This window comes from Passer domesticus, chromosome 8 (genome assembly GCF_036417665.1).
Source record: "Passer domesticus isolate bPasDom1 chromosome 8, bPasDom1.hap1, whole genome shotgun sequence".
NCBI lineage: Eukaryota > Metazoa > Chordata > Aves > Passeriformes > Passeridae > Passer > Passer domesticus.
In genome coordinates, this window is record NC_087481.1 from 35,324,157 (window position 1) to 35,348,758 (window position 24,602).

The 24,602-nt window shown below is 38.9% G+C and overlaps 2 long non-coding RNA genes across 8 annotated transcripts in view; one reads left to right on the plus strand and one right to left on the minus strand.

Annotated features, from left to right (window-relative positions):
* Positions 1–24,602, minus strand: part of LOC135306432 (uncharacterized) — a 327,734-nt gene that overhangs the window by 216,281 nt on the left and 86,851 nt on the right. The window lies entirely within an intron of this gene.
* Positions 883–8,990, plus strand: LOC135305857 (uncharacterized). 4 transcript variants are annotated; one of them, XR_010366843.1, is made up of 5 exons: positions 883–1,044; positions 1,468–1,589; positions 2,519–2,682; positions 2,829–3,035; positions 3,424–3,684. It is a non-coding gene; the product is annotated as an uncharacterized LOC135305857 (long non-coding RNA). The 4 variants fall into 4 exon arrangements; XR_010366844.1 differs by lacking the exon at positions 2,519–2,682; XR_010366845.1 differs by lacking the exons at positions 2,519–2,682; positions 2,829–3,035; positions 3,424–3,684 and adding an exon at positions 8,863–8,990.

Genomic DNA, 24,602 nt, shown 5'->3' on the forward strand with positions numbered 1-24,602 from the left:
TAAAAGCAATGGATTTCTTAATAATGATAATAATATAACAAAGAGATTGATCAGCCTTCGGCGAATCATAGAGTCAGTGCTAATCATTATCAGTTTGGGGACGCCTTGCAAAGACAGCAAATCTTTCAGTAAACTTTATTCTGAGTAACTTGAAAAACAATCCACTTGCAATGGATTGTTTGAATTTTGTGGGCAAGACCTAAATTGCAACTTGTGTTTTGAAAGAGAGAAAAGAGACAGGTACCAGAGCAAGCCTGAAAGCAGCTAGTGCAATGAAATAGCATCAATTCATGAAGTCTTCAGACTGCTCATGTGAAGAGGCTGCTGTATATTCATACTATGCTCAGAGTGGTCTACTACTTGTCACGAGAACCCAACCAGACCCACTTCCCATCTCTCCTGCAAATCCTTGCACACAGAAGAGCCCATGGTGGGAGGATTTGTGGCCAGGCCACTGCTTTGGCTCTTGGCAACAGCACCACTGGCTTCCATCCCCAGCTGGCCTCTCAAGGAGCAAGCCCACAGAGAGCCTGGACTGTGCGGGTCACCAGCAGTTCAAAATCAAGAGTGGACTGAGATGTCTTTAGGCTGTAGGAAGAACATCAAAGGAATAACGCTCAAGGCACTTGGGAGTGACCCAGAGGAAAGGAAGAGCCTACATATCAGCATGAGAAATTACTCATCAGCAGAGTAATCCCCCACAGGGCTCTCAGGGTTAATCAATTTATACTTTATGTAAATCACAGATGAACCTGTCGCCTGTTTGCTGGCACCGTGGTCTTTAGCAGTCTGTCTGCTACTGGATTATTTTAACATTCTAGTGAGTCTTGTGACCTCATAAAGTCACAGCAATGTTCTCAGTTTCAAACCACACCTGAGTCAGGAGCACTGCAGAAGCTTGAATGAATGCACGTTTCAGCATCCATGTACCACTAATGTTCCAGCCTGTAGTTGTCTTGTATACACAGAACTGTCCATTTTTTATAGCTCTAGTAATAGTGACCTATATGAAAGCACCAAATTTCATACAACCAGCCTGTGCAGGTACAGAGAAGCCAGAATGTTTTAAAATACATCTGTAAACAAAAACAAAACAAACAAAAAAAAACCAAACAAAAACAAAAACAACAACAAAAAAACTACCATAGTTTTGGTATTTATTTACCGTATTTTGAATTAAAGCAATGCATCAACTTGTATAAAGCCATTTGCTTTATTCCTACTTGTAAGCTATATTTCCTAGTTATTTGAATCTCTCATTATTGAAGTATCCGGGAAATAGGAAATACTGATTTCAATGAAGAGTCTTGATAACAGGGTTCAACTCTGTAGCTAGGCAGAGAAAGCATAACTTGCTCTGCAAACAAACTTACCACTGACTCCCAGTTATCTTCAGAAGCTCCATTAATAAAGCAAGGCCACAAGCCATGGCTCAACACCTAATAGAAAGTTTGGCCTTTGATCCAGTAGAGGAACTTTATTCTTTCATTGAGGATTGCCGGGTCTTGGCTTCTGTCCTGAAGACGCGTCATTCACCAGAGAAGTTTGCTGTTTCTGTTTGTTCTTGGTGTCTGCCCACATATGTAAAGGTAAGCATATGCCTAGGCTCTGCAGGCCTTGAAACCTATTTTATCTGCCACAAGAGAGCAACATTCAGTCCTTATAAAGTAATTGTATTTTTTTCATGTAAAATGCTTTGAATTGCATACAACTTTTTTTTAACATTACCATACATAAAGGAAACTAGCCAGAAGTCCTTTTTCTGGGACTTAAGAAATAAAGGTCAAACATTTCCTTTATTTCTGGTCTTTGACACACAGACTTTAAAAAATGGCCATTTAAAAAATGGCCAGGAAACTACACATCTGGCACTTTTGTTCTTACTGTATTAATCTGTTCCCATCCAGTATGAGGCCTGAGTTAATGAATCACTGGTGCTGGATATGATCCTCAGGGAAGTTTTGAATTTACTGTGCTGTTTTATATTGATGGCATGGTGCTGCAGAACTAAAACAGACACCTGCCCTGGCTCAAAGGCATGTCTTTCACATGATACAACTAATAAAGTTATATGCATAGGAATTTATTACTGAATTTTAGGAACACTAAAGTCACTGTTTATATAGTCCAAGACTGGTCTGATCCTTAAGACACTACAGTAAATTATGTTGCAGTGTTCTGTCAAATAAACTGAGCTGGCTGTGAATTAGCCTGGGTACCGGAGAGAATATGCCATATTAGCATACTGGTCCAGTAATGCATAACACACTGATCTACCTTTTTCTAAGCTAATACAGCAGCTAAAATTATTTAATGGAAAGTTACTGTAATCAAATTACTGCTGTTTTTATTTGCTCAGTTGCACTCAGCATTCAGTGATTGGTCTGATCAGGTACCATGACTAGAGAAATGCTTCCAAAAGTCTGTTATTTCTCACCTAGGCTAGGCAGTTTTCTCTGAACCACCCAGAAGAAGGCATTAAATAGGTTAGTTGATCTACTTCCTCTCTTGTGAGCAGCCTCGCATAGGCCTGAGGGAGAGCCACGAGCTCAGAATGCTGATGAGATTCTACATTTATCTCCCTGATGAAGAGCTTGTTTCTCTAGTCTCCTCCTTTCACACAGTACTGCCATTTCCGTCCTCCTGTACTGCTTGTGCTCAGCCAAGGTACTGGTGAAGAAGGTGATCTCATTTCTGTTCTCCTGAGGTCTGGGCCCCAGAGCGTTCTGTGCTTTGCCGGGTGCAGCAGGGCTGCTCGGGCTCTGCCCTGGCTGAGCAGCACGGCTGGCTGTGTGAGCTAAGGCTGTGCCCTCCTTCCCCCTTCACAGCTGACCTGCTGCTGCTAGCTGGACAGAGGGATAACCCTGCTGCCTGGATTCAAACAGCGAGTCCAAAGGAAACTGTCTATCTCTTATCCTTATGGGGAGCAGGAAGGGTTTAATCATGGAACTCAGCCTTTACTCCCTATTCTCATGGACAACCCCTTTTCTGTCCAACAGAATACAGAGAAGTACTCAATGCAAGCAGATTTCTAGGTAATGATACCAATTTAAATATATTTTATTAGCATTCTCCCACATATTCAGTCAATGACGTTGTGAAACCAAAGTTGAAAGATGAAAGAAAGAGGGAAAGAAAAAGAATTTGGAAGATATATAAATTGGCTTAGCTTAAGTGAAAACAACATACAAAACTCCTTAAAAACTGCTGCTTTTACAGCTCCAAATCAGTGTCCATTGAAATTGTTACTTCCTGTGCCAGTCCTTCCTTGCTGAGGACTTTCAAGGCACCCATTCTTGCCACTCTTCAAGATCTCCCAAATCATTACTGTAGTTACTAACTGAGGAGAGATGATTAGCGACCTCTTGTCACTAATCTATGTTTGTCTTAACAACTCAACACCATCTCTAGTCTTTATTACAGCCTATAAATGGAAAATTAATGAGAACTGTTCAAATTGCCTTACTGAAACTAACTAAAAAATGAAAATATCTACAATGCAAGAACCGTAGACTGGTGCTGTACAAATATGGTTATGAAACAAGTCAGGCTATTCAGGCTCACCCAGCCTCTACTAATAGACAAGACTGAAAGCGCCAACACATCAGCTCCAGAGAAAAAGGGCCCAGAGAGGATCTGACAAGGGCTGGAAGCTGAAGTTTAAGAAATAAACCTCTATTTAGAAAAAAATAGATACAACTTAAAAATTTTGATTACTTCTCTATTATATTTATTACAAGAAAACCATTTACACTTTCCCATATTTATTCATATTTTCCCATGAGTTTTGGTGGCGTTTTTTTAGTTTTTTTTTTTTTTTTTTTGTTTTGGGGTGGGTTTTTTTTGGGGGGGGGTGGGTTGTTTTTGTTTTTTGGGATTTTTTGTTCTGCTTCAGTTTTTTGGGTTTTGTTTTTTTGTTTTTTTCTGTACACATGCATGATGCATGACTGGCATGATGTCACACAATAACAGCAACACTAACAAAAATGCCCCAATAAGAAATATAAATTTATCACACTAATTAAAATACTTATTCTAAATTATTTTTTCAAAGTCTAACCTTCCCTTCTTCTCTAATTTCGCTTTTGTTTCTTTTTTTATCAAGAAAACAGGGTATGTAAGTCAGAATATTGATGTGAGCCATGCCTTCACTATAGATATAAATGATTTTTTCTTACTCCCTTCAAACTCATGTCCTATCTAGTAAAGGAAACTATAGCTATATACAGAAACTCCAAGTTTCAGTTTGCTAATGCCCCTGAAAACTTCATCAATTAGTCTCCATGTTAGTAGGATGATCTTACGTTACTAAACTTGAGCAGGAAGGGACTTTTCTTCAGAGGCAAGCAACCATAAAGAAATCAAGGCATCCAGTCCCAGTTAAAAGCCACCAAATTTTCCCAACTCCTTTACAATGTTAGGACAACTGCTTCAGAAGAGTCCTTTTACCTTCTAAAATATATGATGCTCAGCTCTATTTATATCAGTATTCTCTTTAAAGGCAAATAGTAATTTTTCTTTTCTAGTCTTTCCTTCTAGCAGAAAGATTATATTAGGCTGAATAAATCAAGGCGTTTTTTCCTTCTCTTGTGGAACAGCATATGTTTCCCTGTTCATTCCAGTCAACTTTTTCTGTTACACCTTGGAATCATCTTTCTCTCCTAAGAAAACAACGTGATCATCATTCCAAAAGAAATCTTCAACATTATCAGTGTTGCCTGTATGAATAATTTTTTAAGACACATTCTCAGACCACACCTTTTCTACAGCTGTGTTCACTGGTGATTCATAACTCTACTGTGATCAGCTGAGGCCCAGAATTTTTCCTTCCTCATTGTTTCCATTTGTATTTCTTCTAGATTATAATATGAACTGCTGCTTCACAATTTGAACAATTAATCCCACCTGTACAGACCATAATCCAGTTCTCTTCTGACGTTCTTAACCTCCTGCTTCTAGGAATCCCTTATTCATTGCTCATCAAGTGTCATTAGCTTGTGTTTATTTTCTGTGTCTGGGTCATTAAAAAAAAAATATTAGTCCTAAGAGTGGACTTAAGAGTCCTTGAAGGAATAACTGATTGTAGCTTTCCTTCACCTTTCAGCATAACCCTCTGTCTCTTCAGCCAGTGCCTTATCCACTTCACAGTCCTTGCTCTAATTCCCATCTCACCTGCCTTCACCAATAATTTCCCAAGTGGCACCAAATGTTGTACTGAAGGCCAGAAGGATTAGAACATTTCCCTTGTCTTCAACCACGCTATTAGACAAATCTGGGAAACAAGGGTTGAATTTAGATAAATTCCCAGTCAGAAATAGGCCCTGCACCAAAGGGACTATCAGGAAAGGAAACATTAATGTCAGGGAGAAAAAATGTAGACATCAGGATGCTTTTGGCCTTTGGACAAAATAGGTGCCATTTAGAATTTTTTGGAATGACTTTGAAAAGAAAGATTACAGTAAGAAGGTTGGCTCCTAAATGTTTGTGATTTTTTTCCAGGATGAGTGAAGAGGATTTTGAGGTGTAGAGAAATAAGCTGAGTAAGAAACTCCCCATGAACAGTCCTGGGTAATTGTGCTGCAGAGTCTGATGACAAGTGAGAGCCGAGTCACTTGAGTTTCAGGCAGCAACACTGGCCTTTTTTGATGCATGGATCACTAATAGTGATGAAGTAATTATCCATGTGTGTGACATGGTTATACTACTAAATTAAGCTAATTGAGGTGCCTCTCCTCTCCTTTGCTCCTCAGCTCTTGAGTCTTCCAAGTGTATCCAACAAATCTTCTGATAGAAGCACAGCCTCACAGACTGTGACACGGACACATACAGTATCAGCATGGTTGCATCCCAGATAACTCATACATGAAACTTAGCCACAGCTTTTTCCTTGCCACTGATTTATTCACACAAGTATTGGAGAAATTACCCTTGGTTTTCAGTGGGGACTCCTTGATCTCATATGTTTTATACTAAAAGTAATGTAAATTATCAGAACAAATTCTTACGCTTGTATATGCCATTGCTGAATGGATAAGTCGTCAAGTATGACATCAATTACTAACTACATCACAGGCTTTAAAACTGACTTTTGAAAAAAAAACCAAAAACCAAAATCAACCAAAAAATGTTTGAATTGACACTTTTGTTGCTTTACATTTCAGTCAACATTTTAAATGCAAAATAAAATTTAAATTTAAAATCTGAATTCTCTTTGAAAAGTAAGGGGTTATTTTTAAACCAGACTCGGTCCACTTCACACAAAAACTGACTTAGCCACATACTCAAGTTTAAAAAGAAATGTGGCTTGTTTTTATCCTCTAAGAGTGTTTTTTCTTTTCAAATAGTATGTTCAGAGGACTAATATTAAACTAAAGCCTTTCCTATTAGCCTGTGCAGAAAATAGAGCAGTGTAGGATATTATGATCTGCAAATAATGTGAATTCATGTATCCTGCATGCTACAAGTGGGAACTTCATTTAAGACCTGAGTAAATTGGCATGGCAGGGGCAGCAGGAAGACAACTCAAGGAAGGAATCCTAAGGATCAGCCCAGTAACACAGAGTGGCCCCAATCTTTTTTTCTGGCCTCAAGAGTGAAATAACAGACGTCAAGATCCTTTGTTGTAGTCTTGTTGTGGCCTGCCTATAGATTGGGATATTTGAATTTCATTTCCCTGCCTCCACTAAGAGTGTCTTTGAAAGCCTGATGACACTGGCTTTGTGTAGGTGAGGTGGATTTCCTCTATAGTTCGTGTTGGCACAGTAGCACTTGAAATGCAAAACACAAACATTTTCTTAACAGCGCTAAATGTCCTCATTATTCAAAGGCATGGAAGCAGGCCAGAAACTGTTCAGATTACCAGTGAACCATTCAACCTAGCTGTACAAAAGTAGGTATTATAACATTTGAGAAGGTACAGAGAAAAGTGATGACTCTGTTGACTGTAGGAACAAAGGCAGCGACAGTATAGATAGTTCATAGTGCTTAATCCCTATAATCTGAAAGGTGAGAAAGGATCAGGGGGACTGTATTAACCAAACTATATCTGATTTTAAGGTTATGGTTGCTGCTGAGAGATAATCAAGCACACATTTTAGAACAGTGTGATTTAGAACAGGAATAATTGTATATCTGTCATTGGAATTACTTATTTCAGAAAATAATAATGTATCAGATGCTGCCTAAACAAAAAATAGTGCAGAGGCAGGGAAGAGAGGGTCCTTCTGCATCATTCAAAAGACAACCACTATCATGTTAAATAAAATAACACTTTAAAAAAATGAGTCTCAATGGGCTGAAGAGCCTTTCTTCATTCCAACATTCCTGATGTTCTTTATAATGTGCTTTTTTTTAAACATTACGCCCTCAATTAACTCATAATTGCTGTCCGTGCCATATGAATTATGCAGCATTTGATGTAAATTCAGATTCCCTGGCACTGAACAAATCTAAGGGCATTTCAGAACTTGGTGTAATTACAAAAGTAATCCCTTTAGACCGAGAATGAAAATGAATATCATCTTTTTTCATCCTGGTTGGTTTGTATGGTACTCCTGTGCTAAAGTTCCCCTTGGGCTGCCATCAAAGTGTATGGGTTGGGTCTGGCTGAGATGGAATTCATTTTCTCCACTGCAGCACTTGCAGAGCTGTACTCCACTGGTGGCTAGAAAGGTGTTTCTAATTTTGGCCCCTGCTGAGCAAGGCTGGCACAGCGTCAGGGCTGTCTCTCCAAGAGTTACCCCTTACCAATAAGCTGGGAGTGGGCAGGATCTGGGGAGAAGACAAAGCCAGGAGAGCTGACCCAAGATGACAAAATGCAATAAAAGCTAGGAGAAAGAAGGAGGTGAGGAGCATTTTTTTTACATTTATTTTCCAGAGCAACCACTGTGCGTACTGAAACTCTACTTCCTGGAAAGGGGTTGTACATTGTCTGCTGATGGGAAATAGAGAATAAATCTTTTGTTTTCCTTTGCTTTGGCTGAGGGGGGGTGATAGAGAGGCTTGGTGTATGCCTGGCATCCAGCCAAGGTCAGCCCACCACAGTGCAATAGCAAGGAAGACCCTAAACTGGGGTAAATGAGCACAGGTCAGGAGAAATTAAGGCATCCAGTCCAGCTGACAGCAGTGATACCTATGGCTGTAATTTCTCCTTGGATTTATCCTTGGTGAGTTCTTCACTGAAACTCTGACTGAACTAGAGTCTGAGTGAAATGTATTACTGAAAAAAAAAAAAAAAAAGCAAAACCAGTCTTGCAATGCACTATGGTCTGAATTATTCAGCTGTTGAAAGATTCAATGTTTATCCAAAATAAGAGGAAGAGGGGCAGTAAATTGGTGCATTTAAATATATGGCAACTTGTAGAACTGTGGACAAAAGAGTAAGACAGGAGGCAAAGGGGAAAAACTGATGGATAGGAAGTTCCACCAGAATATGAGAAAAAACTTCGCTGTGTTAGTGACTGTGCACTGGAACTGATTGTACAGAGAGGGTGTGAAGTCAAAGTGTCTGGGTGAAACCCTCTACAATCTTCCAGGATGACCCCGTCTGAGCAGAGAGGTTGGGCCAAATGACGCATGGTACTCCTGACTTTCTCCTTCAATCTCTGTAATTCTATGAATATTTCTCTAGCTTGTTATGTTTGTTTCTGGCATCAGGCTTATAAGAGAATAAATAAAATATTCTAGGAGGGAGTCTGGATTCTAAGTGATTTCTAATGCTCTTGGAAACTAATAGACTCTCAACAAATATAAAAAATACAATAAGACTTATGTATATCAAAATTTTTCAGTGTACCTAGTAAAGAAAAATTACTAGCACAAAAAAAAATGACTTCTGAGACTTCTGCCTCTCTACATCTGCAGATAGCGGTGGGGTATGTTTCCAGGGTTGAGGAGATCCTAGAGAAGCAGTGACAAGAAATGCTTGGAGGAGCTGAAAAAGAAGGAATAGAAAGAGAAGACAAAAAGCAAGGATGGAAGACAAGCTATCATCACAGGTGGATTGCACACCAAATCAACAGTTCTTAAAGCTTACAGATTTTCAGTCTGAATTTTCGCCAGAATTTGGGCTAATGCAAAACTTTGCATTTAAACAAATTTGGCACTGAGCTTGACTAAACTCAACCTTGAGCTTTTATGATTAATTTTTCTTCAATACCAGGAGATATAAAATTGCAAGACAACACTGAAAAAAGTTTTGGGCAGAAAACCTCAAATACAGAGATGCCTAAAAAGTCAGGTGAATGGAAGTCTATTAAGAATCTCTCCAAATATGTTTTTCTATTAGATTAATTAAATAACACTACCAGTAAGATATGTAAGTACAATTCTTTTTTTAACTCCTCCAACCTGATTGTAGCTCAGATTCAGTGATACAATGACATGTTCATCTTCTTAATCTATTTAACAAAGATGTGCTGTAACCAGTACAATTATAATAAGGAATTTTTTAAATACATCAAGCACACCAATACAACTGATACAATTGTGATTTTCAGCAACGTTTTTATTGAGTTTGCTGCCCCTGATCCCTCTAAGAAACTTCTGAAGCTGCACAAGTAGGAGTGAAGACGGGCTATAAGTCATGAAGTCACATCCTGCAATTGACCCTGCTGTCAGGGATGTTTATGCAGCCCTTCTGATGGATTACCTGAGTTTATTATGATCTTTATTGCAAGGAATGTATGAAATAAAAAAGTGTGACTATTCCTCCTTTACAGAAGAAAGGTGAGAGTCAAGAAAGGCGATGTGATTTTCCTGAGATAATTTAAAAAAAAAAAAAAGTATGCAAAATCATGGGTACTTAATTCAGCACGGCCAAACTTAGGCTTCCTCCTCCACAACAGGAGATGAGTAAAATTCCGCTTCCAATTTTTAACTTGGCAATCATGTTAATTTGTCTTAGTGTGTGTGTGTGGGGTGGGGGGAACAATCCAGCTCCTTTATCAATATACTGTAAACACAGAACTTTTTGCTGAAATAAAGAGCTGAAGGATCAAACTGAACAGATACTACACAATAGTATAGTACAGTATAGTTCCATACAATATTGAAATAATTGCTACCACTATTCCTCACCTTTAGTATTTTTGGCTTCTGGTGGTATTTCCTGACTGTCATAAAGGGAATCATTAATATTATCCCTGCTTTGCTGCCTCTTTGTCTCCCCTTCCCCCTCCTTTTCTCTATATGGAGACAAGCGCCGTAGTCTCTACTGAAAACTGAAGTACAACCATCTAATTCTTAATCAGCCAGTAGAGAGTGGCTGATAAAGCAAAATGCCATGATGACTTCCACTTGAGAATGTAAAAAATTAGGTAAAATTGATCTTTCATGTACTCTTACCATTACCTTTCTTTCTGGATACTCAGAGTCCTACACCCACATTTTTAAAATCAAATGTCCTTCCTTTTTAACAAGTATTATTACAAATCTGAACTCAATTGATGGTTTGCTTTGACTTGAACAGGACAATAGTTAAATTATGTGCCCAAGGTCATACAGAAAGTCTGTATGAGGATGAGGAAGATTTTATTAGCTGTGTACATTAACATTTTTTCTCTCTGGCTATGACAGCTCTAAAATTTATTGTCATTTCCCTAGGCAGTGCCCTGTATTGCTAGCCTGAAATCATTTGAAGCAAAATTATTTGCTTTCAGAGTTTTTTTTTAAGTATCCTAAAAAGATTACGGAGTCTGACTTTATTTTCTGACACTTGGAAATAAAGTTGCCTTGCTACTGAAACAAAATTCAAAAGTAATTATGTTTCTGTCTAAATATTTGTCAGTAAAGCTTTTTATTCCGCCTCCCCTTCAAAGTCTGCTACATTCAAAATAGTTAGTCACACCACAGAGCACAGAAATTCCTTTCTGAACATTAGCCATCCAATCCAGCTTTTTTTAGAAGCCACCAAGAAAACGGTGACCCCTTCCACACACATATAATACAGACAGTCACTCATGCATTAACAGCCATAAACCCCCAAAGGTCGTTTCCATGACAACCCCAGGGTCCTTAATGACCCTGACAGTTCAATGATTTTGTTTTGTTTGAGAGTGAAGGAATAATAAGTCTTCTCCCATCACCCCCTACCCCCTCCGCTGCACTGATATGCTGTTCATTATCTGATCCCAGGCTCAGCCCTGGAGACAGAGCGGCAGCCAGCTCTGAAAGACAAGAGCCTTGCTGCAGACAAAGAGCATCGAAGGAGCTGAGCGTGCTCAGCATACTGCAGCAGCACCAGCCTCATTAATTCCATCACTAGCCCAATGAGTTTAAGCAAGTGCCAGGGGTATTACAATAGTTTGTAGCAATATGTTGCATAAGTGAGCCCCAAATCACTGTACAGTTATTTAGAAAGTACATTTTGCATACCACTAGCAGGACTGGTTCTGTTAATGATGTGTGCCAGAAACACAATAAGACATTGCAGCGAGTCTGCAGCAAGACCTATAATTTTAATGACATGATGAATAAGGCAATTAATGTACTTCAATCTATTTCCCATATGTATCATATTTAACTTCAGAGAACTAAAGAGATATCCAAGAGAAAGAAGTGTAATAATGCATCACTAAATGGGTAGGCTACTCCTAATTCTTTGAATGCATGTTTCTTAGTACTGCTCTGCAGCTGAACCTTCTATTCTCTAATTAGAAATCAGCTACAGGAATATGCAGACTTCCATTCCCAACACTATATAGCGTCTTCATTAAATGCTATAGAAGCTGGATCATTGATCCAATGTTGTTCCTTATGAAATTCCACTAAAAGCTGCTTCCATTGTTTACATGAAACTATATCCATTCATTTGATCCCAGCCCAGCATTACCTCGTCATGACTATGGCCTTACTAGTGCCATATTAAACCAGCTCTTTGGTGACCTATTTTATGGATGGATGAATCTAAATTGCCTTCCTTTTCCTTCACTTCATACATTAACTCTGCATTGAACATAAATAGTATAAATTACGGCTTCCAAAAGGTTTCTCTAAGAATCAATGGCCATTGGCCTTACAGCTTTCAGAGCCACTGCAAGTTGCAAATGTGTGGGGAGTTGACAGTTGTGTCTTCCTCTTCCTACTCACACAGAGACCTCAAGGTGGTATCCTGGGACTAAAACCCTCACTTACAGCTGAAAGGTCCCTGTCTTTACAGGTAGATATGCTACCGTTGGAGTAGTTTTGTACCTGTAACATAAGAGGTGGCACAACCTTTCTAATGAGAGTGAGAAGCCTTTAATGTGCTTTAGATCAAATTATAACAATTTTGCTGTATTCAACTTTAGTGTATAACATTCAATCCTTTGATCTAGAGAAGTGCTGAACTTCAGAGTGCTTTAGGAGTAATATGCTATGGCACAATCCCCTCGGGTATAAGCATCCTTAGAACACTGGCCCTATAATGCAGCCATCCAGAACTGTCCCTCACTCTTTAGTTCAATTCCCTGGAATTTATTAAAAATATCTATCTTTTAGACAAATGAATATTCCCAGATAAAATTTCTCCCTCAGTACTTGAACTCAATTATCAACTTGAATTTTTGTTGTTATTTGTACGTTAGATTCAGTCATTATTTGGGGAAAGTAAATCAGTATTCTCTGGGATGAAAAAAATCTAAATTTTTACTTTATTCTGAATAGTAGAATCTCATATGAATCAAACTACTTACAGAGGAAGTCAGAGATAGGACTGGAGCACAGGCACTAGACCCTTCTGCTCTTTCCTAGCATTCAATTTCCACTCCCTCAAATATAATGATACGCCTTTTAATCTTGCCTGCACTAGGTTTATTCCTCTTCACTGCAACCTAAAGCAAGGTCACTGGAAAGTCAGAAACAACACAGCAAGTCCAAGTTTCATGCAGGAAAGAGATTTAAAGAAAAAGTTTAGCATCTTGCTTCTACAGTTAATCGTTCTCAGCAGCATGTCTTGATTGTACACTACAAAGGTAATCCAAACTATCAGTTACGGCCACACTACAGCCAAATATGACATTTCCTCCTGCATGCCATCCCTGTTTCTCTCCGTGATGGCAGAGTTTCCCAAGTTCTGCAGAGCTTCCCCACAGAGTGCTGTACACGCCTTCCCAAGCAAGCCCTTTGCTCTCAGTTTCATTACCATGTTCTATGCATACCTCATGTTATGCAGAAGTAGTCTTGGTCTGATAGCAATTAAATGTGCCCAGAGGCCTGGATTCTCTCTTCGAGTGCACATGCAGCTCTCATTAATGTTAATGTTGGCTATGCACCTTATCACAAGGAGAAGCAGGGAGATCCATAAAAGTACCTAACCTGGGGAAAATCTGGCTGGGGAACAAAATGATATTGTGTGCATGCACATAGGATGTAGTTCTCCATTTCAATGTAGTTTTCATAAACAGTGGAAAGTCTTCAATCCCACAAGGCAAAGAAATTAAGCACCTAATGTGTCAGGATTCTTATGCAGCCTCCAAATATAATCACACTCTGTTTCTGCCCTGCTAACAGTACAACACAGCTATGAAAGACAGTGTGTAGTTCTGTAGAAATTTTGAGGTTTTTTATTATTTTTGTGACAACCAGAGACACTTAAAGAACCCAAATGGGATTAGGATCCTACTGAAGTATCTTAGAAAATATCCAATGTGTCTCTTTCCTAGTAAGTTTAGACATAAAACAGGTAAGACAGACAAAAGAAGTGGTTATCTCCATTTCACATGCTAGCAGAAGAGGCATAAAGATGAAGTTACTTTCCCAAGTTTACAGCAACAGGAAGCAAAAACAGACAGCAAATTTCCTGAAATCTATCCCTACTCTTTCACTACATCAACGTTTTTCCCCAAATCTGAAAGCTTTCTCTCCCATCTCATTCACTTCAACAGTTCACGAAACAAAAATTCATCCCACAGGATTTTTTGTGGGATTCCCTTTTTCTTACATTTCATCTTGTTAAAGGCACATAGCACATGGTAAAAGACAACACTTCAAATTCCTTTTCCAGCAAGGAACGAAAGACTCTCACAGGCTTTAGGAGAGATGCTCCACCTAGAAGTGAAAGATTGACCCAATATACAGAGTGTCCCCCCAACTTCTACTTGTTTATAACCCCAATACGCCAGAGACAATTTTAAAAGTTGTTATTCTACACAGTTATGTACTAAACTAGCATGATGCAGAAAGAAGAGAAGAAAAAATGTAGTTTAAATTGAATGAAGATATGGGATTAGGGAGCAGATCATCCTGATTTCCATCACATAGCATGTACACAGCAACCAGGGGATCAGGTCTAGCCAGCAAGAGCTCATAAAAGACAGGTCCCTCTTGATCAACCTGATCTCCTGTGACAAAATAATTCACTTTGTGGACACGAGAAAAGCTGTGAATGCTTTTTACCTGAACCTAAGGAGGCCTTTTTATACTTCTCCCACAGCTTTTTCCTGGAGAAACTGGCTTGGACAGATGCTCAGTTCCCTGGATAAAAAACTGCCTGTGTGGCAGGACCAGGAAAGTGGAGAGAATGGAGTTACATCCAGCTCATTGCTGGTCACCACTCTTGTTCCCCAAGGCTCAGTTCCAGTGCCAGTCCTGTTTAATATCTACATCTGTGATCTGGATGGGGGGATTGAGTTTGCAGACAACAGTGAGTTAGGTGGGAACATTGATCTGACTCTAAAATTACCAGAAAGGAGAGAGTACCGAGGTGAGTATTAGTGTCTTCTTCCATGCAACAAGTGACAGAGAGAAACCAGCCTCACATTGTGCTGGGGAGGCTTAGATTGGGTATTCTGAAAGGGTTGCCAGGAATTGGAACAGGCTGCCCAGGGACATGGTGGTGTCACCCTCCCCAGAGATATTTAAAACGTGTGTAGATGTGTCACTTAGAGACATGGTTTAGTGTGGACTTAGAAGGTTAGGTTTATAGCTGGACTTGAGGATCTGAAAGGTATTTCCCAACTCTAATGATTCTCTGAGGCATATCTGAATATTCATGAGGCAAGCCTTTCCCATGAGGACATTAGTAATGAGGGGAAAAACTTCAGCAATTCAGTGTCTGCACACCATGAGTCATCCTTTCCAACACCACAGCTGTTACGTATACTTTTGTTAATTTATTTTGAAAACTTAGAATTTCAAGTTTTCACATATATACTGACTTGTGAAATAAAATTGCCATGAAGTAAAGATTTTAATGACTAGAACAAGTCACTTCAACTGAGCTTCTATAAAGTGTGTCCTAAATGTCTGGGGTGATACGAAACGTACTTAGGATTGCAAAACATTTTAAGACAGCCATAAGGACAATGATTCAATGTAAGCATAAGTGTAAGGGAGTGTTAACTGAGCATAGGTAATTATTTACATTAATGCAGTAGCTCTCTTTGCATATATAAAATGAATATGTGTTGAAAGAGAAATTTCTTGAATTAGGATAATTTAAGAGCCATTTGAAACTCAGAAATATGCATTACCTTTTTTTTTCCCAATGGCATGCTCATAGCTATAATTTCCATGGCAATGAAAAGAAAGGCATCTGAAATGAAAGTGTTAAGAATAACAAGCTTTTTCCATTTCACTGTTAAGAGCAGGACAATAACTGCTAAAGTTCAGAAACAGCAGACCTGAAAAAACATTATTTTTATCACCTGCATTGCTAAAATGTAATCTGTGGCAATTTGCCCAGGCCTCCTAAGGTTGAATCAGAAGATACTACTGTTATTCCTCCCAGTACTTGTTGTTTGTGCTAGTCTGGGCACAGTTTGATGTCAAAAAACAGGTTTCTACTGCCAAGAGGACAGGTATTTAATGCTGGAATAAAATACACTGAACCACAGTAACCTCTAGCTTTGATGCTCTACTCCCTTATGTTGGAATTATCATGAAACTTGGACATACATTGTACTTTTTCTTTACCATCTAAAGTTGCTTTATATTAATTGTAGAATCATTAAGTTATAGATTATTTTTTTCAGGTTCTGCATGCAACTAATGACAAGCAAGTATTCTTTTTCCATACAATGAAATTATTCACAAACAAATCCTAGTGCTTGTGCACAGTACAAAAAGAAAGTACCAATGGAGGAATAATGTGCTGAGCAAAGGTAAAGCAGAAGGTGTTATGTGCTGTAAATTCCAGGGATCTGCTTTACCAAAGCCATCTTGGCATTCTGGAGGACAGGTTTTTAGAGGTTCTAGGTGTTGTTTTCAAAGCAAGCATATACATATCTGCTTTCTACAAAGATCAATAGCTGAATTGCATAAAAACCCCAGCTGAAGGCAAAGCATTCCCAAGGTGACACAGATAATTTAATAACCCGTTAGAATTTCCAGTTCTCATCTGTATAAAACAAATTGTTTTGAGACCTTTACTTTCTTCTGAGTCTGACACAATAAGATGTTGACCTGCTCTCTTAAACCAGTTTATGGAAAGCATAAGACCTCACCTAAAAAGCACGGAAGTTACGCACATGCAAGGGATCATGCTTGGTACAGACATCTCACCCTAAGCAACCCTTCCTAAGCATCACCACCCTTGAGTGTACACTGCACCAGCTATGAGTAACACATTACAGATACAGCTGCACTGGCACCCACAGACCAACCAGGACACAGGGACCCAGCTCTGGCTTTGCTCTGTCAAAACAGAGCAGAATCACTAATAAGGGTTTTGCGATTGGTTTCAGCAAGAACAGTTTCTCACTGTGTGAACACTTATAAGTATTTCTGATCCAGCTATCTGTGGCTACCTTACTGATTCATCCCCAGAGAAGTCATTTAGATTTTCATCTTTCTACATCAGGCAAGGAAAACTGTATATTTTATGCATTTATTTTCTTTCCATTTTCTAGCTGATATCTTATTTGGGCTGCTTCTTTTGAGAGCAATAATGATAACCCTACATGTCAATAAATATTAGTAAGTAACAAAATACCAAGAGGTGAGTTCTAAAAAAGAAAAAGTTTTAAAAAGTAATTGCTTTCAGTTTTTGAGCTTTATGTGACAGAAAATTTTGAGAACTTGCAGCACAGAATTAATTTGAACACAAGAAACCCTTCCTTCATTTTGCAAGCAGTTGTAAGACAGCACTCATGGCAGCACAACACTGGAAATTAAGAGGCAGATAGCAAGCTGAAAGAGCACTAACAAATCTGACTTAGATGCAGAATTTTCTGTATTGAATTTTTTTTAAATTTTCTTCTCACCCTGGTGCCCCACAGCACAACTGAATATTTCGTCTCTTATTTTATTTCTTGAACAGGTGTACTAAAATATCTCATATTTTAAAACAGTGCATTCAGGTTTTCAGATAATATGATCAATGTTTTTAGATTTTTTTTCATAAAATGCATAAAAACATACTTTCTAGTGCAGAAGAGTCTGTGCCAGCATTTATTTCCATATCTATTCATTTATATGTTCCCATAGGAACATTAATTTCTGTAGAAAACATTTTGGTTAAAAGAGTCTCAGATTAGTCACCTATTCTGGCATACCAGGACTAAATTTACTGTTTCCATTAGCTGTGAACACTGCAGAGTCCTGTTACCAATTGCCATCCTGAGCGTGTTTTGTAAGCAAGGCCACGCTACACTTGTGGACCAAATGGTGTATGCCAAATGATTATGCAGGCCTTGAGGCACTCTGAGTGTATAAACATTTACACTACAACAGATCTTTGGCCAAGTGGCCAAGTAATTGATTACAGGGCTATGAATGTCACTGGATTTTATTTATAAAAATCCCACGACATTAGCTCTACTTCATGCAGAATTAGTACTGGCAGTTTTTAAAAGCAGGATACTCTTAGGTGAATTCAGAAGCAAGTAGTCCTTGCAGAAAATCGTGGAGAACAAATAGGAGCAGGTCTCACCCTGGCTACCACTTCTTCTGAGTTCAGAATATCTGACAATTAGGCAAATGCATTATAATGGTTCCCTTGTTGTTGTTGTTGTTGTTGTTTTGTTACAATATAAGTGAACATGAGGAGGTCTTTCCTATTAGAATGTTATATAAAAACCACAACAACACTGACCTATGTTAAAAAAAAAACAACAACCAACCCAAAAGAGAAAATAATAAAATGCATCAGAAATATATTTTAAAATAAAATCAGTTGAATTCTAGCTTTAAATACAGACATTGAATAGAAAATGTCAAATGCTGGACAAGAGACAAAATATTACAGGACATATTTTTTTCAGTTTTAATTACTCTTCCCAACAAATCTTAATTATTTTGAAAGGTAAGGAAAAATTCTGTGGGAAATCAGGAGATATAGTGATAGTCAGCTGTATAACACTGAAAGACAGAGACACCATTTTTATCTTTAGAGGTGGCATTCTTAGACACACATATGATAATGAGGAGCCATGCAGAAGCATATTGGCCTTTAGTTTTAACATCCGCAAAACATAAAGCCTCCGACCCATAAAATCATATGGACAGTTAACTTTGCACACTGTGTTAAGCCTCTTGACAGAGCATCTCATTCAAAAATGCACATAAGAGCACATTGAAGTGTGCTTCTCTGAAGCTGAATCTGCTGTCCTGGTTTCTCCTCAGTTTAAATACTTTTTTCCCCTTTACTTTGGCTACTTAACTAGAAGAAAAGAATGAGTGCGTGCAGCCAAATTTGATTCCCTGCATCAGACACAAAGGATAAACTCACCTCAAGTGACTGATAAACAAAAGCAAGCTGTAGGTTAGAGACAATGTTTTTAACCATTCCCCTTGTCTGTAAAATGACTATCTAAGAGCTATGCCTTTGCAGGGCTGATGAAGAATGTACTGCATCCACAGCATTTGTCACAAATCTCCTTGTATGTTGCTCTCAGAAGTACCAACACATGCACTCTAAATGTGGTTTACAAACACTGTTCCCCACATGCTAGGTGATTACAGGTTCTCTTCCTAATTTACTCAAATTTCTGCATTATTGGTGTAGTTTCCTTTCAAGCATCACCTCTGGCAGAGATAAACAATTCTGTGAGCAAGTGTAGGCAACTGAGCATCATGATGTGAGCATCACCACATCCACAATGACAGCAATGGGACAGGAAGCCCATTCCAGAGCTCTGAGTTCACCATGTGACACTATGGCTGTCTCCAAGCCCCATACAGTCATAATAAAAAAATGATGCATTGTTCAGAGTAAGTAAACAGCATGCAAACCTGGACTTGTACAGCTCTTGCTGTGTTTGTAAATGGTTTCTAGATGGAGAGGGTGAAAAACTGATCAGGTAACAATTCTGTGTCTCAGTTTCGATTGTTCCTTTAAACTTCCGAGCAAAACCATCCAAGAAGGAAGAAGTTCTGGCTCTAAGATATAAAACTGTTGCAATCTGAAATGCAACACATGCATTGAACTTCTCTGTGATATAATAGAAAATAGAAAGATATGTGGTATGTAATATTTACATTAGAATAGCACCCAGAATTAAACACTGTTCAAGTACTCTGTGACTGTTGGGAGCAATGCCAAGCTGCTTCCTGGCAAGTCAAGAGACCCAAGGAATACAAAGGTGGTTTGGGGTTTGCTTTGTTTCCTTTGAAGTCCTGCCCTGCACAAAGGTTAGTCAGACTACAGTGAAGGTCTTAGAACAGATAATATGTTTTTCTTGTGCAGGATCTGTAATTGGAAAGCATTTTGAGCAGCAGGAGGGTAACCATGAAGTTCTGAGAGAAAAGTAGTGCATTTCCTCTGTCACAAACAAGAAACAAATCACTTTTAGTAGTAAGAAGCCAGCAGCAGCATCTATAGAACACACATGGAACAGAGCTGCCACTGTTAAAAATGAAAAAGACTTATTGATCTGCTAGTCCAGCTACCTACAAATTTAAGACTGTACTCTACAGGATGTCTGCTATTGCTTATTTTCTAGACTGGTTTCAGAAGACCACATATTGGTGATCCCACCACTTTCATGTTAGGTTTTAATCCAATTTTCACATAACTCCCTGTCAAGATGAGCCAAAGAGGGTGAGATTGTTTGTTATCCAGACTTTTTTTGAGTTCCTTAGACTGTATCTGGATGTCCCTCTAAATAATTTTTTTGTGTTTACCTACCTAGATAAAGTTTCCTTTTCATCTTTCTTTACCCAGATTTGATATTGCATCAGGAGCCAGCAGTCCTCTGAGTGCTCATTCTGGTCAAATGACCATCACTGATATTTTTCTGGTTGCCTTTTGCAGCTTGTTAATTTCTTTCTTTCCAAGCTCTGTGGGCAGCATAATTTTAGCAATGATCTGTCCAGGATGACAAGCACAGCAAATAAGAGTAAGCCAAGAGTGTAAGGACCTAATTAATAAACTAGTAGAAGCATGTAAATGCAGAGTGTCAGAGCTTAAAATGAAAACAGGGACAAACATGTTGGTTTCTTGGAACCTTTGTAATTGTTTCATGTCAAAAGTGCCCAAGGCTAACCAGCCTTTAGTGGATTGATAAAGGACCAATGTGTCGGGTCTTATTTAGTGGAAGAACCCAATTAATTATTATACAGAATTAGATGCCATTTAGCATTGCTTATATTACTGATGACTCGCTAATTTGGCTGGCTCTGATGTAATTACAATTAATTTACGTTCTTAATCCTAATGCTCTAACCTGGCTTTGATTTAATCAGGCAATGTGGAGGTATCACAATCAAAGCAGCATTGAGGAGCTCACTGCTAAAAAGAGATAATTACACCTTACAAAACATATCCTTCCTACCACTCACACGTCTTGAAATACTGAATCAGAACTGTGAAATTCTCCGTCAGAAAATCTCCAATGGCAAAGTTCAGAGAAGATCTGAGACCATTACCCAAAATTCTTCTTCTCCTTCTCTCAGAACATGTAAGAACAGGTCTGGTTATTTAACTGCAATCTACAGATCTTTGGATAAGCCCAAAGAAAAGCAAATCTTCATGCCATGCCATCAAGACACACAAGGTGACAGCCAGTAAAGCTGAACTGCCTGTAACATCTGGAAGAACACATTAGTGCAAATAAATATAACAGCAACCCAGAGCTCAGCTTCAGCTTGCATGGATGAGAAGTCAAAGCAAGAGAAACTAACAATCCCTTTCTCCTGGGGATGCTGGTCTTCTGCACCCATTATGCATCTCTAAATGTCAGCTCCCCTTGACCCTTCCACACTGTCACTGCTTAGAGAGAGCTGTGCCCTCTATCTTATCCCAGAAAGCATAGGATTTCTTTATAAGGAGTCCTAAAGGTGGGGAGAAACAAACAGGTCTCTCTGAGCCATTCCCGCAGATGTTAGAGAGGGCCCTTGCTGTTGGTTTGTCCTCTGGTGCCAGGGAGAAAAGCAGTTTTGGGGAATCAGTCTTCAGATGCTTTCTAAGAAACTAGATGTAAGGCAAGCCTGGACCTACAGAATTTTGCTGTGGATTTTCTTACTTTGCTTCCTGATTTCCCCTTGGGCTGTACGTCTGTCCCCATACCCTAACAATACAATGTGGCTTCTGCCTTATTTTCTCCTTTTAAACTTCTGTTTTAATGGGTCTAAGAAATTTAATTTCCTGATTGTTATATGTCTACAAAGCTAAACTATTAATCCATAAGTCATTAAATTAATTTTATTAATTCTTAAAGAAATATTTTAGCTACTTATTCATTCTTTAGCGTATAACTGAAATGTGCTCCACTATGAAAAGCTTCTTTGCTGATGCAGAATTGAAAAGCACAGAAAGTCTCTCTCTGTTCCCTGTCTTGGAGGCCAGCCTGACAAAAAAGACTTCAGCTGAAAAAAGACTGCCATAGTAGAATGCACACGGGGGCAATGCAAATCTGCTTATTCTTTTGCAAACAGCACATCTTCTTTCAGCCCAGAATAGTACATGTTAGTGAGGTTATCATAACACTGGAAGTTAAGACAGTTCACAGGCTGGAATGCAAGAAACTGTTCAGTGTGGGGAAATTAATTTCAGTTATCCTGGTTATGTTGCTTTGCAGTCATTAAACTGCTCTTTTTTCTTATAACCTTGCTGCTGTGTGGTACTTTAGTTCAGTTCCAAAAAACACTGAGCTTTGGCTGATGGCAGCCAAAGGAACTGCTGCACCTTACTGTCTTGTGTTTTGTTAACTAAAAGCAGGATATTTTTATGAGAAAGAACATTAGCTTCCACTTTTGCTTGCTTGCTATTATACCTTCTAACGACATGCAAGATGAAAGATTAGCTTTACAGGACCTGCAACTTCCCATCTCTCCTTTTAGCAGTTCATAGCAAACAACCTGTGCCCAGAGGTAATGGGAAGAGAGCATCACTCACCCCTCATTTCCTCTCCCCTTGTCTTGTTCATATCACTGTATTCAGGCTCCTGCACACTCAAGTCATCCCAGCTCAGTACAGCACTTAATTGTATCAAATATATGCTTAAGTGCCACTGAAGTCCCTGAGAGTTAAGCATACATTTGTATGCTTTGTTGCAAAGCAGACTGTCAGAGACCCGCCTGTGTGCTCTTCATGGACAGATTGGCTCCAAATTGTTGCAAGCACTTTCATTAGTCAGTCTCTAAGACAAGCCTGCTTTTATCAAGTTGTCAGATTTTACACAGAGGGGAAAGAAGAGAGGGTAGTTTTGAGAGGGAAGGAGAGCTGTTCCTTCCCTGTGCATGCAAACATCTCCCCAACAGCTGACAGAACTGCAGATGTGTTGTTTTGAGATGCCTGCTCTCTCTACAGCAGGCATGCTCCAGAGGAGATAATGGCTGCCATCCCACCGAGAGTGCTGTTATATGATCCTCTTTCAGTTATTTGAAATATGGACTTCACTCAGAGGATTCTAGGAATAGCTGCTCCAGCTGTTCTGGAGAGATAGAAAGCTGTCACAGGAGACATTGTTAGACTCTGCTAAAATCAGCGGCTGCACTAAAGATCTCACATAAACTCCTTAATGGTTTGTACCATTCAGTCAGGAGTCAAGGAGAAGTGAAATGTGGTCTGTGACTACAAGGCAGTTTATATTCCATGCATCAAGGCTATGCTTGGATTTGGCAGACAGAAAAGGAAAGACGCTAAACGAATCCTTTTATCAAGTGTCTGAGCAGTTACTTGATCTAAGAGGTTTGTATACCTGCAACCAGCAATGTAAATGTCTGAGACAAATTACATGGCAGCAGTAGTGTTACAGTGAAGGATGAAAGTGCACACAGAAAGGCAAACAAGCAAAGCATTACAACAGCCACTTAATGGCAAACACATTTATTAACATCAAGCGCGATGTTTGTAGGTTTTCCCTGCCACAACCAGCTGCAGATGCCAGCTACTTAAAAAGATGAAACAGTGCAGTGAATAAAATTGAGAGATTTTTTTTTTCCCCAATGTAGCCTGCCTGCATTCTTGGCAGAGAAAGCAGGCTCCTAGCTCTGCCTTCGAATGAACAAAAGGCATGCTGGCACTCAGCGAGCAACTTGATTTCACAAGGCCTCCTGGGAAGGCTGTACGGGAGCATGGCTCTGTGTCTGGCAGCTGCATCCTTGAATAAAAAGAGGAGGAGGAAAAGGGCAGGAAGGAAAGAGCACACAAGGTCTCCATACCACACATGAGAAGCTTTTACACACAATCAGACATCCTTGCCCCAAAGTATTCAATAAAAGAAGTGTTCAAGGTGAACCACTATACTTACTGCACACCACAGCAGCACATTTCACAGGCTACTGTTCTTTTATTAGAAACATTTCTCAAAGGTTTTATTGCTACTCATAGATTGTAAGGGTTTGGGTTTCTTAAGTATATGAAATACAGTGAAGTAGAAGAGCTAAATAAAAATTTGAAAATTTGAGATACTTTATAAAGCAAAATGACATTCTTTCCTTTTACTTTTTGCTTTTACTCAAGAGAAATAAGTAGTCAAAGTGCAAGTGGGAAACTCCTATTGCAGCAGAGTACATGAGCTACAAAATTAATGCATGACTCAGTGGAAATTCAGACAGAGAGACTCATATTAGTACTGGATTATATCTGAAACATAAGAGTGTGAGACAAACCTGCCATATATATGATACTGATTCTCATCAAGACCTTAATCTGGGTAAGCAAGGTACAAGTAAAGGATTGCTCACTTCAGAACCTTAAAAATATTATCAAGTTCCATATAGTAAGGACACTTTTCTTAAAAGGCAGAGTTGAGGTTCCTCTGTGTTTCAAAGTCCTAGAAAACTTCTAGACAAACTGGAAAAAGAGGAGGGCAAAATTAGTATTACCACAATAATACTGGTGTCTCAGCACCTTTCCAGGATTGGTCTTTTCATTTAACTCCAGTGTATTTAGACTCATGCAGAGAATTAAATTAATCATTATGCAATAGAAATCAGGACAAGTTTCCTTAAGGGCATATTGACATTTTATCTCTCTTGTTCATTGACACAGATGTAAACAGGAGCTGCAAAAGAGTGAGAATCTCTTCTCTTGCCTATTTCACATTCGTAAATCAAAGTAAGGCTTAATCTAATACTCTTGTTCTTTCAGCTGGAAAGAATGAGGGAGGGCATGCACTCCCTGAAAATAAACTTCTGGCAGTGAGGCCAAAGAAGAAGTAGTGTTGAGTTCTTTAAGGAAGATGGTTATTCTAATAAAAACAACCATCTGGTTATCTGAAACCAGTGTCAGAGAATGTTAA